The sequence below is a fragment of the Rattus norvegicus genome, chromosome 11 (assembly GCF_036323735.1).
Source record: "Rattus norvegicus strain BN/NHsdMcwi chromosome 11, GRCr8, whole genome shotgun sequence".
NCBI lineage: Eukaryota > Metazoa > Chordata > Mammalia > Rodentia > Muridae > Rattus > Rattus norvegicus.
In genome coordinates, this window is record NC_086029.1 from 38754674 (window position 1) to 38769027 (window position 14354).

The following is a 14354-nucleotide window of genomic DNA, read 5'->3' on the forward strand; positions in this document are numbered from 1 at the left end:
AATATTATTAAAACAAAAATCAAGAATAAAGGGAAGCTGATGATTTATGCAATGATGAGAAAATGTAGGACCTTGATCATTGTGTCTAGATATGATTTCTTGGCTCTGACAGTGATAGTGAATGTGTGAGTGAGGACATTATAGATTTTCTTTGCCACAGATTCTGTTGTTTGCTTTTTTAATTCATCAGAAATTGAGTATCTACTTATTTGACATTGTTATAGCAAAGTACTGAAGATTATGTTAAACAGAATGAAAAGATTGTAGGGTCTGGAAAATCTAAAGACATTAGCCTTGGCACTGGAGAAGGAGGAACACTGGCTGTATCACAGTGTCATTTACAAAAGAAGAGAAGCCAGCTGGCTGCATGGAGCCTGTATGGAGAGAAGGTAGTGAGGAAGGATGGGCATCCTAGCAATTCTCTGTAGAACGACTGAATCCTCAGAGGGATAAACCAGGCCTAGAGCACTATGGTTGCACACAACCTGAAGATTGTGTGGATTTATTCAAAATATACATGATTTATTCTAAACTCCACTTCTTGAAGATTCTATGACCTCAACAATGCCATGCTAGAGCCCAAGTTTCCAGTATCTGAAGCTTCAAGGAATCTAGATGTAAATATATTTGTGCTTTCTGTGCCTTGCAAAGTCTTGTTTTCTTTGAGTGTGTACACGATTTAACAAACATGAAGACAATTTGATACACTGAATGTGGTACTTTTTCATGGGCTCCAGGTTCAGTTTCTGAACAACAAAAATGGGGCTATAAACAAAAGTGATACGTCACTTTAAATATGAATTTGGGATTATACAACACATAAAGCTATTAGATATTTTTTTACTCTTTCTCTGCCAATGAACTACATTCTTCACTACTGACTTCCTAGTGGTTTACCTAGTCTAATTTATTTTATTTTTTGTTTTATTTTCATGTTGAGTATGTGAGTGTTTTGCTTGCATGTATGTGCTCTAAGAAAGCCAGAAGGAGGCTTCTGGTACCATGGAACTGGAATTAAATATGACAGTAAGGCATGAGTTAGGTGCTAGGGATTGAGGATTGAATGTGTGTCCTCTGAAGAGTAGTTACTACTCATCCACAGAAGCTTGCACAGGCCCCTATTGTAACTTTAGAACAATTAGATGAAGCATCATCATTTCTTTGTGGCAGATTTTATCCTGATTCAATAGGTTTTACTGTTAGAAAGTATTCTCTTTAGAGTCTGGTCAAATTTTACTTTCATAAGTTAATCCCCTTATTTTTGGTTTTGATTTAAAGTCATTTGAACACACTCTTTTCCCTTTGAGTGGTCACATAATCCCTTAAAGTTATAACCAGGTTTTACTTTTATCCTTTAGCTTCCAGACGATTTTTATGACACTCATTGGCTTGATTCTTTTTTTTTTTCTTTTCTTTTCTTCTTCAGAGCTACAACCTCATACATTTTGGAACGATGTTAATCTATTTTTCACTGAGCTTTCCGCATTTCCATCCTCTTTTTACTGTCATCCCCTTAGATGCTCCCACCGCATTCCTGGTGAGGGAATTCATGAGCTATTTGTTCCCCCTTTAAAGACATGCATAAGGATGCCCTGTGCAGTAAAGTTCTAATTGATCTTTGTAGGTTTCCAGAGGCCTCCTCACAGCCATGCCCTCTGTCAGTATCATGAGTTACCCTGCACATATTCCGGTTTCCCGAGTGGGCTAAGATAAAAATACGCAATCCTCTTGCAACATTTCGGGTGGGTGTTGAACAAGGTGGGGGGGCATTACAAGCTTTTCTTTTCAGATAGAATCTTAGTATTTGTAAAATTTTTTAATTCTTAAAGCTTCTTCCAAAAGAAACAACACTTTCATGAAAATAGCATCATTAGCAGAACTGTTTCATCTGGAGTCTTAGGTTAAAGATGTAGAAATATTAGCATGTCAACATCCCCGTACACGTCACTGCCCTGAACTTCCCATCTAGTCTCTGTAGTCTGTGAATGTTAATTCACATAGAAAAGGAGCCAAAGACAGTATAAATAAGTTACATATTTAGAACAAAAAGATGGTTGTGGGTTATTTAATGAATATTGCTTGTCGTAGGAAACATGCAGAAGAGACACTGGCCACACAGAGGTGGAGATGTATAAATAAGGCAGAGCCTGTGGTACTCTTTAAGTCATGAACTGTCAGCAGTACCTGATGCAGTAAGAAACAGTACTAGAGGGATCAGATCTCCATCGAGGTTTCCACCATTAGACTTCTCCTCTCCAGAACTGTGAACAAATATGTTTATGATGTATTCTGATAGTTAATCTGTGGTAAATTGCTGCTATACTTCAGGAAGCTAATAAATCATCGCCATTTCTTTGAATTATTTAATCTCATTGATATTGCTAGCTTATTCATGAAATAACAAATTAATCTAATTCGTAACTTTCTTGGCCATAATTTTGTCAGATACATGTTGAGGCTTTTGCCATTGTGTTTGTAAATCAACCTGTCTTTTAGGGATACAATAGAAGCTATTTAAAAAATAGCTAGAAATGAGTGGGAGACCACAGAAAATGATGTTCCAGGAAAATATCCAGAAAAGAGTAGATGGCTGAACCTTAACTGTTCTTCAAAGGTGAAATGGGGAGGAGCTCTGTGGGCTGTCCAGAATTAATCATTTTGGACATTTTCCCCAACAATTTGAGTTGTAATTCAAGGTATGTATGTTCATGACAAAGATTATTGTATCTTGTTTTGTCCTGTTTGTTGCTATATTTTGAAGACTGCTCTTTGCTGAAGAGAATCAGAGGGTGAGTGGATCTGGGGGAAAGGAGAGGTGAGTGGTGGTTAGGAACAGTGGAAGGAGGAGGAACTATGGCTAAGATATATTGTAATCAATTAAACAAAGTTTAGTATTTTCCATATAGAAAACTCTAACTCATGCTCAATATATTTCTGTACACGACCCCATAGGAAGAAGAACAATATCAATCAACCAGACCCCCTTAGCTCCCAGGGACTAAACTACCAACTAAAGAGTACACATGAAGAGACCTATGGCTCCGGCTGCAAATGTAGCAGAGGATGGCATTGTCTGGCATCAATGAGAAGGGAGCCCCTTGGTTCTGTGGAGGATAGATTGTTGAGAGCTTTTCGTGTTGCTTCTAGAAGTTTAACATTTGTCACTGGGCTTTGACAAGGAAAAGGTTCAGAAAAGAATGTTAGCAACAGTGAACATTGTTAACTACTTTGCTTAATTACTATCTTCTGTCATTTCCTTGTTTACTACTTCGCTTGTCTTTTTTTTTTCCTTTTCCTTTTTTTTTATTAACTTGAGTATTTCTTATATACATTTCGAGTGTTATTCCCTTTCCCGGTTTCCGGGCAAACATCCCCGTCCCCTCAACCTTCCTTATGAGTGTTCCTCTCCCAACCCTCCCCCCATTGACGCCCTCCCCCCCAACAGTCTAGTTCACTGGGGGTTCAGTCTTAGCAGGACCCAGGGCTTCCCCTTCCACTGGTGCTCTTACAAGGATTTTCATTGCTACCTATGAGGTTAGAGTCCAGGGTCAGTCCATATATAGTCTTTAGGTAGTGGCTTAGTCCCTGGAAGATCTGGTTGCTTGGCATTGTTGTTCATATGGGGTCTCGAGCCCCTTCAAGCTCTTCCAGTTCTTTCTCTGATTCCTTCAACGGGGGCCCTATTCTCAGTTCAGTGGTTTGCTGCTGGCATTCGCCTCTGTATTTGCTGTATTCTGGCTGTGTCTCTCAGGAGCGATCTACATCCTGCTCCTGTCGGTCTGCACTTCTTTGCTTCATCCATCTTGTCTAATGGGTGGCTGTATATGTATGGGCCACATGTGGGGCAGGCTCTGAATGGGTGTTCCATCAGTCTCTGTTTTAATCTTTGCCTCTCTCTTCCCTGCCAAGGGTATTCTTGTTCCCCTCTTAAAGAAGGAGTGAAGCATTCACATTTTGATCATCCATCTTGAGTTTCATTTGTTCTAGGAATCTAGGGTAATTCAAGCATTTGGGCTAATAGCCACTTATCAATGAGTGCGTACCATGTCTGTCTTTCTGTGATTGGGTTAGCTCACTCAGGATGATATTTTCAAGTTCCAACCATTTGCCTATGAATTTCATAAAGTCATTGTTTTTGATAGCTGAGTAATATTCCATTGTGTAGATGTACCACATTTTCTGAATCCATTCCTCTGTTGAAGGGCATCTGGGTTCTTTCCAGCTTCTGGCTATTATAAATAAGGCTGCGATGAACATAGTGGAGCACGTGTCCTTTTTATATGTTGGGGCATCTTTTGGGTATATGCCCAAGAGAGGTATAGCTGGATCCTCAGGCAGTTCAATGTCCAATTTTCTGAGGAACCTCCAGACTGATTTCCAGAATGGTTGTACCAGTCTACAACCCCACCAACAATGGAGGAGTGTTCCTCTTTCTCCGCATCCTCGTCAGCATTTGCTGTCACCTGAGTTTTTGATCTTAGCCATTCTCACTGGTGTGAGGTGAAATCTCAGGGTTGTTTTGATTTGCATTTCCCTTATGACTAAAGATGTTGAACATTTCTTTAGGTGTTTCTCCGCCATTCGGCATTCCTCAGCTGTGAATTCTTTGTTTAGCTCTGAACCCCATTTTTTAATAGGGTTATTTGTCTCCCTGCGGTCTAACTTCTTGAGTTCTTTGTATATTTTGAATATAAGGCCTCTATCTGTTGTAGGAATGGTAAAGATCTTTTACCAATCTGTTGGTTGCCGTTTTGTCCTAATGACAGTGTCCTTTGCCTTACAGAAGCTTTGCAGTTTTATGAGATCCCATTTGTTGATTCTTGATCTTAGAGCGTAAGCCATTGGTGTTTTGTTCAGGAAATTTTTTCCAGTGCCCATGTGTTCCAGACGCTTCCCTAGTTTTTCTTCTATTAGTTTGAGTGTATCTGGTTTGATGTGGAGGTACTTGATCCACTTGGACTTAAGCTTTGTACAGGGTGATAAGCATGGATCGATCTGCATTCTTCTACATGTTGACCTCCAGTTGAACCAGAACCATTTGCTGAAAATGCTATCTTTTTTCCATTGGATGGTTTTGGCTCCTTTGTCAAAAATCAAGTGACCATAGGTGTGTGGGTTCATTTCTGGGTCTTCAATTTTGTTCCACTGGTCTATCTGTCTGTCTCTGTACCAATACCATGCAGTTTTTATCACTATTGCTCTGTAATACTGCTTGCGTTCAGGGATAGTGATTCCCCTTGAAGTCCTTTTATTGTTGAGGATAGTTTTAGCTATCCTGGGTTTTTTTTTATTCCAGATGATTTGCAAGTTGTTCTGTCTTACTCTTTGAAGAACTAGATTGGTATTTTGATGGGGATTGCATTGAATCTGTAGATCGCTTTTGGTAAAATGGCCATTTTTACTATATTAATCCTGCCAATCCATGAGCATGGGAGATCTTTCCATCTTCTGAGGTCTTCTTCAATTTCTTTCTTCAGTGTCTTGAAGTTCTTATTGTACAAGTCTTTTACTTGCTTGGTTAAGGTCACACTGAGGTACTTTATATTATTTTGGTCTATTATGAAGGGTGTCGTTTCCCTAATTTCTTTCTCGGCTTGTTTCTCTTTTGTGTAGAGGAAGGCTACTGATTTATTTGAGTTAATTTTATACCCAGCCAGTTTGCTGAAGTTGTTTATCAGCTTTAGTAGTTCTCTGGTGGAACTTTTGGGATCACTTAAATATACTATCATATCGTCTGCAAATAGTGATATTTTGACTTCTTCTTTTCCGATCTGTATCCCCTTGACCTCCTTTTGTTGCCTGATTGCTCTGGCTAGAACTTCAAGAACTATATGAATAAGTAGGGAGAGAGTGAGCAGCCTGGTCTAGTCCCTGATTTTAGTGGGATTGCTTCAAGTTTCTCTCCATTTAGTTTAATATTAGCAACTGGTTTGCTGTATATGGCTTTTACTATGTTTAGGTATGGGCCTTGAATTCCTATTCTTTCCAGGACTTTTATCATGAAGGGGTGTTGAATTTTGTCAAATGCTTTCTCAGCATCTAAAGAAATGATCATGTGGTTTTGTTCTTTCAGTTTGTTTATATAATGGATCACGTTGATGGTTTTCCGTATATTAAGCCATCCCTGCATGCCTGGGATGAAGCCTACTTGATCATGGTGGATGATTGTTTTGATGTATCTTGGATTCGGTTTGCCAGAATTTTATTGAGTATTTTTGCATCGATATTCATAAGGGAAATTGGTCTGAAGTTCTCTTTCTTTGTTGGGTCTTTGTGTGGTTGAGGTATAAGAGTAATTGTGGCTTCATAGAAGGAATTCGGTAGTGCTCCATCTGTTTCAATTTTGTGGAATAGTTTGGATAATATTGGTATGAAGTCTTCTATGAAGGTCTGATAGAATTCTGCACTAAACCCGTCTGGACCTGGGGTCTTTTTGGTTGGGAGACCTTTAATGACTGCTTCTATTTCCTTAGGAGTTATAGGGTTGTTTACCTGGTTTATCTGTTCCTGATTTAACTTTGGTACCTGGTATCTGTCTAGGAAATTATCCATTTCCTGTAGATTTTCAAGTTTTGTTGAATATAGGCTTTTATAATAAGATCTGATGATTTTTTGAATTTCCTCTGAATCTGTAGTTATGTCTCCCTTTTCATTTCTGATTTTGTTAATTTGGACACACTCTCTGTGTCCTCTCCTTAGTCTGGCTAAGGGTTTATCTATCTTGTTGATTTTCTCAAAGAACCAACTTTTGGTTCTGTTGATTCTTTCTATGGTCCCTTTTGTTTCTACTTGGTTGATTTCAGCTCTGAGTTTGATTATTTCCTGCCTTCTACTCTTCCTGGGTGTATTTGCTTCTTTTTGTTCTAGAGCTTTTAGGTGTGCTGTCAAGCTGCTGACATATGCTCTTTCCTGTTTCTTTCTGCAGGCACTCAGCGCTATGAGTTTTCCTCTTAGCACAGCTTTCATTTTGTCCCATAAGTTTGGGTATGTTGTACCTTCATTTTCATTAAATTCTAAAAAGTTTTTAATTTCTTTCTTTATTTCTTCCTTGACCAGGTTATCATTGAGTACAGCATTGTTCAATTTCCACGTATATGTGGGCATTCTTCCCTTATTGTTATTGAAGACCAGTTTTAGGCCATGGTGGTCTGATAGCACGCATGGGATTATTTCTATCTTTCTGTACCTGTTGAGGCCCGTTTTTTGACCAATTATATGGTCAATTTTGGAGAAAGTACCATGAGGAGCTGAGAAGAAGGTGTATCCTTTTGCTTTAGGATAGAATGTTCTATAAATATCTGTTAAGTCCATTTGGCTCATGACTTCTCTTAGTCTATCTACATCTCTGTTTATATTCTGTTTCCATGATCTGTCCATTGATGAGAGTGGGGTGTTGAAATCTCCTACTATTATTGTTTGAGGTGCAATGTGTGTTTTGAGCTTTAGTAAGGTTTCTTTTATGTATGTAGGTGCCCTTGTATTTGGGGCATAGATATTTAGGATTGAAAGTTCATCTTGGTGGATTTTACCTTTGATGAATATGAAGTGTCCTTCCTTATTTTTTTTGATGACTTTTAGTTGAAAATTGATTTTATTTGATATTAGAATGGCTACTCCACCTTGCTTCTTCCGACCATTTGCTTGGAAAGTTGTTTTCCAGCCTTTCACTCTGAGGTAGTGTCTGTCTTTGTCTCTGAGGTGTGTTTCCTGTAGGCAGCAGAATGCAGGGTCCTCGTTGCGTATCCAGTTTGTTAATCTATGTCTTTTTATCGGGGAGTTGAGGCCATTGATGTTGAGAGATATTAAGGAATAGTGATTATTGCTTCCTATCATATTCCTATTTGGATGTGAGGTTATGTTTGTGTGCTTTTCTTCTCTTTGTTTTGTCGCCAAGATGATTAGTTTCTTGCTTCTTCTAGGGTATAGCTGCCTCCTTATGTTGGGCTTTACCATTTATTATCCTTTGTAGTGCTGGATTTGTAGAAAGATATTGTGTAATTTGGTTTTGTCATGGAATATCTTGGTTTCTCCATCTATGTTAATTGAGAGTTTTGCAGGATACAGCAACCTGGGCTGGCATTTGTGTTCTCTTAGGGTCTGTATGACATCAGTCCAGGATCTTCTGGCCTTCATAGTTTCTGGCGAAAAGTCTGGTGTGATTCTGATAGGTCTGCCTTTATATGTTACTTGACCTTTTTCCCTTACTGCTTTTAGTATTCTTTCTTTATTTTGTGCATTTGGTGTTTTGACAATTATGTGACGGGAGGTGTTTCTTTTCTGGTCCAGTCTATTTGGAGTTCTGTAGGCTTCTTGTATGCCTATGGGTATCTCTTTTTTTAGGTTAGGGAAGTTTTCTTCTATGATTTTGTTGAAGATATTTACTGGTCCTTTGAGCTGGGAGTCTTCACTCTCTTCTATACCTATTATCCTTAGGTTTGATCTTCTCATTGAGTGCTGGATTTCCTGTATGTTTTGGACCAGTAGCTTTTTCTGCTTTACATTATCTTTGACAGTTGAGTCAATGATTTGTATGGAATCTTCTGCTCCTGAGATTCTTCCATCTCCTGTATTCTGTTGGTGAAGCTTGTATCTACAGCTCCTTGTCTCTTCTTTTGGTTTTCTATATCCAGGGTTGTTTCCATGTGTTCTTTCTTGATTGCTTCTATTTCCATTTTTAGTTCCTTCAACTGTTTGATTGTGTTTTCCTGGAATTCTTTCAGGGTTTTTTGTGTCTCCTCTCTATGGGCTTCTACTTGTTTATTTATGTTTTCCTGGAATTCTTCCAGGCATTTTGCGATTCCTCTCTGTAGTCTTCTACTTGTTTATTAATGTTTTCCTGTGTTTCTCTAAGGGAGTTCTTCACATCTTTCTTGAAGTCCACCAGCATCATGATCAAATATGATTTTGAAACTGGATCTTGCTTTTCTGGTGTGTTTGGATATTCCATATTTGTTTTGATGGGAGAATTGGGCTCCGATGGTGCCATGTAGTCTTGGTTTCTGTTGCTTGGGTTCCTGCGCTTGCCTCTCGCCATCAGATTATCTCTAGTGTTACTTTGTTCTGCTATTTCTGACAGTGGCTAGACTGTCCTATAAGCCTGTGTGTCAGGAGTGCTGTAGACCTGTTTTCCTGTTTTCTTTCAGCCAGTTATGGGGACAGAGTGTTCTGCTTTCGGGCGTGCAGTTTTTCCTCTCTACAGGTCTCCAGCTGTTCCTGTGGGCCTGTGTCTTGAGTTCACCAGGCAGGTCACTTGCAGCAGAAAAGTTGGTCTTACCTGTGTTCCCGAGGCTCAAGTTTGCTCGCGGGGTGCTGCCCACGAGCTCTCTGCGGTGGCAGCAACCAGGAAGATCTGCGCTGCTGTTTCCAGGAGCTTCAGTGCACCAGGGTTCCAGATGGCGTTTGGTGTTTTCCTCTGGCGTCTGAGATGTGTGCAGAGTGCAGTCTCTTCTGGTTTCCCAGGTGTGTCTGCCTCTCTGAAGGTTTAGCTCTCCCTCCCATGGGATTTGGGTGCAGAGAACTGTTTATCCGGTCTGTTCCTTCAGGTTCTGGCAGTGTCTCCACTTCGCTTGTCTTTGATCTAATGACTGACCATGGGTTTTGGCTATATCTAGAATGATATAAAAGCATGCTGGAGAGAAACAATGCTGCTTCAGCCTCTGTATGGGCTGGAGTCATGTTATAATTTTTTTAATAGTTTTTCTTTCTCCATCCTCACTCCTTTGCTTGAGACCCTGTTGACTGACTGGACTAGCTTGGTCAGATGACACCTCAACTTTGAAGCTGAACTGAAGGACAACAGTGAGAGAGGGGCGTTCAAAAAGGAAAATGAAAGGTTAAGGGACAAAATGAATTTGGGCCATTGGTGAATAAACCTTGTAAAACAAGGTAATGGTAGAATATAAATGAAAGATAAAGGAAAATGAACCAGATTTGGAATAAACCTTATAAAAACAGGGCAAATAACAAGGACACGTGCACCACTATGTTCATAGCAGTCTTATTTATAATAGCCAGAAGCTGGAAAGAACCCATATGCCCTTCAACAGAGGAATGGATACAGAAAATGTGGTACATCTACATAATGGAATATTACTCAGCTATCAAAAACAATGACTTTATGAAATTCGTAGGCAAATGGTTGGAACTGGAAAATATCATCCTGAGTGAGGTAGCCCAATCACAGAAAAACACACATGGTATGCACTCATTGATAAGTGGCTATTAGCCCAAATGCTTGAATTACCCTAGATGCCTAGAACAAATGAAACTCAAGAGGGATGATCAAAATGTGAATGCTTCACTCCTTCTTTAAAAGGGGAACAAGAATACCCTTGGCAGGGAATAGAGAGGCAAAGATTAAAACAGAGACACAAGGAACACCCATTCAGAGCCTGCCCCACATGTGGCCCATACATATACAGCCCCCCATTAGACAAGATGGATGAAGCAAAGAAGTGCAGACCGACAGGAGCCGGATGTAGATCGCTCCTGAGAGACACAGCCAGAATACAGCAAATACAGAGGCGAATGCCAGCAGCAAACCACTGAACTGAGAATAGGGCCCCCGTTGAAGGAATCAGAGAAAGAACTGGAAGAGTTTGAAGGGGCTCGAGACCCCATATGAACAACAATGCCAAGCAACCAGAGCTTCCAGGGACTAAGCCACTACCTAAAGACTATATATGGACTGACCCTGACTCTGACCTCATAGGTAGCAATGAATATCCTAGTAAGAGCACCAGTGGAAGGGGAAGCCCTGGGTCCTGCTAAGACTGAACCCCCAGTGAACGTGATTGTTGGGGTGAGGGTGGTAATCGGGGGAGGATGGGGAGGGGAACACCCATAAATAAGGGGAGTGGGAGGGGTTAGGGGGATGTTGGCGCGGAAACCGGGAAAGGGAATAACACTCGAAATGTAAATAAGAAATACTCAAGTTAATAAAAAAAATGTTGCCCATCCAAAAAAATGGAATCTTTTATTAATTGGTCATATTAAACTACTTTTGTCTCTTCTATGGTATTTAATATAAGTTGTATTGAGTGTACTTTCTAATTGTGTTAATGTATTAAAATTTGGCATGTCTGTTATGCTGGTCTATCAACCAGCTTTTGTATTATTGCTTGTAAGTATTACAGGACCTTGGTATTCTGCAAAAGCCTTGAAAATACCACAAGAAGCATGTCAGACTTTAAGCAGAAGCAAGAGGGTGCTAGGTTTGATTATTGCTGGCACAGCAGATTTGATTGTATTAAGAGTTCGCACCACTGCTTCTGCAATTGCTTTGACACAAGAACCTAAGAAAGCTACTTTTGTTAATAATTTAGCAAAAAAGATGTTGCTAGAGCTCTAAATATTCAAGAAGGATTCAGATCAGAAGAAATCTAGAACAAAAAAAATTGACACTCTTATTAATACTACTCAAACTATTGAAGAGGAGGTTCAGAGTTTAAGAATAAGACGTCATCTTGAGTGTAAAATTAAATATCAATGGAGAATTCAAAGACTCTTGCAGGGTTATTTGGCATAATTCTAACTTTGGATAGTTTAACTTTGTGTGAGGAGACTATGAATTTAAGGAATTCAAAGCTCAAAGTAAACTCAGCCCAGGAAGCATGGCATTCCTTTTATCTTGGTCATCCTGATCCATGGCTTAAAGTCAGTATTTCCATGTTCATCAAGGTTCAAGAATGGTTTATATGGCTTGATCATGCTAGCCCTCCTTGTCCTGGGAATATTTTTATTCCCGCCCATTGTGATAAAACCTGCCTTTAACAACATCAACATATTGGCAGCTAAAATAAATGGCTTGAAACTAAAAGTGGATCCTCAGAGTTATTAATCAACAGGCTGGCAGCCAAACATGGGGAATTTTCTGTACCATGCCTTACTGAACTAACACAGATTACATCGTTTTTGAAAGTGTATATTTCAAGATGAGTAAGGAAGGTACTCTTGGCAAAATCACCTAAGACAAACTTAGTCATGTTTATGAAATAAAAAAAAGGGGAGAGGTTGAGCTTTTGGTGCCATTTCTAGAAATTTGGCATTTGTCACTGGGCTTGGACAAGGAAATAGGCTCAGATAAGAATATTAGCATCAGTGACTACAGGACTTTGTTTACTACTTTGCTCAAGTATTACCTTGTATGCCTTTTAGTTACTACTTACTATCTTGTGTGATCTCCTTATTTACCTCTTTGCTTGATTCCTTTGTCTTTGTTCTAAGAAATGACCATGTACTTTGGATATACCTGGAATGATATAAAAGCAGGCTGTAGAGAAACAAAGCTGCTTCAGCCTCAGCACTGGCTGTAGTCATGTTACAATTTTGTCTAATAATATTTCTTTTTCAATCCTAAATCCCTGGCTTGAATCCCTGTTGACTGACTGAGCTGGCTAGGTCACTGGATGACCTAGGATAGGGGAATGCTAGGGAGGTGAAACAGGAGTGGATGGATAGTTTGGGAAGTGCCATCATAGAATCAGGGGGGAGAGGGAATAGGGGTTTTGTGGAAGGAAAACTGGGAAGGAGGATAAAATTTGAAGTGAAAATAATAAAATATAAAGGGTTTTGTAGAATGACATGAACATCAAGGAGAATAAACCAAAACAAAAATAAAATCCTACCAAAATTTGTTTCAGATGATCAAACGAACCAATGATTGAGAGTTTATATCCAGGTTTTCTCATATCTTTGGCTTTTATCTAAAAATGATAAGAAACCTCTCAAGGGAAATCTAATATAATGTTTGCCTATGAATGGTTTAATCTGCTCATTTTAAATAGTACTCAACAATATTATTTAATAAATAGCTATGTTTATTACCTAGCAACATGTACTGTTGGACTCATGAATAGTATGTGTATTTACTTGATGATGGCTGTGGTTTGTTTTTAAGTATATATTTTTAATATTGTAGATACAAACCCTCCCTTCTTCTAACTCCTCCCATGTACAGCTTTACGTTCTGTCAAATTCATGGCCTCTTTTTATTTAATTGCATATAGAGGTCAGTTAAGAGCTGAGAAACTCTAGACCAGGTTCATCAAGCAAAGAATATTGAGAAACCAATGTAAGATTATGAGTCATAAATATTACTGCATGTAGTACAACCTCATCCCTTTGAATCTATCTTACATGCCATGTAGCATACCAGGAAAACAATTATCCCCATGGAAAGGATTAATATTGCCTAGATATCAAGAGGGAAGGATATTGAGGACTATACAACATCAACTTTCAAAGCAATGTCCATCTGACATATTGTTGCCTCCATAGGTAAAAACTAGACAACTTCTTTCACCTTTCAGTCATTTTATTAAGAACTTAGTCTCATTATGTTGCTATATTCAAATAGTCACATCCTGAAGAAACTGCTCATAGACTTGTCAGGGTTGATTTCATATAACGATAACAGTCCACACTGCTGTGAGATTCCATATTCGTAAGCTCTTGTTGGGAGAATGGCATTGTCCCTTTTCTCTATGACATACAGTTTTGAGCAGGTCTTCTGTAAGAATCAATTACAAAGGAAAGACACTTAAAAAGTTCACTGAATGTGTGGAGATTTTCATATGTAATCAGATTATTTGTGACAAGCTTACATTGACAAGGCTTACTCTGATCCTACTTCTTGTAAGATAAGTGTTCACACTCCTTGAGAGAGGATTGGAGTCACGGAGTCACAGTTATTTTCTCTACTCATTCGGTAAATCAGTTCAATGGAAGGTGAACATCCATCAAAGTACAAGAAAATTCCCTTCCCTTCCGCAAACCATCCTGAACTGCTTCTGTCTGATTATTCTATCAACGTGTACTTGACTATATGCACATGAAAGTAAGCACATATATGCCTGCATGCATATGAAAACTATTTATGTTGGTAAAAGTAGATCATTCTCAAAACATACCTAATACCCTGACTACCATTAAATATCCAGGAGAAAGTAGATAATTTTAGATAATCACCAGGTTCATTGATTCAATCTAGTCAGATATGAAATGTATAGAGTCTGCCCTAGAGAAAAACAGTAGAAAATGACCTAAGTAAACTGATATTAGATGATATCAATTCATGTTCTGTTGCTAGCACTAGAAGAGGAAGCAAGCCATTTTCCTTCATGAATGTTATTAAGTTTTCATGGTGAGAAGTAAAGAGCCAATGCCTTACTGCTCTTGGGTAACTTGAGAAGGTGACCCAGCTCAAATGGTGCTTCACAAGAGAACAATCATAAAAGAGCAGGTGCTTCAGTCTTTCTTAAAAGGGGGAACAAAATATTCATAGGAGGAGATATGGAGACAAAGTTTGGAGCAGAGACTGAAGGAATGGCCATTCAGAGCCTGCTCCATCTAGG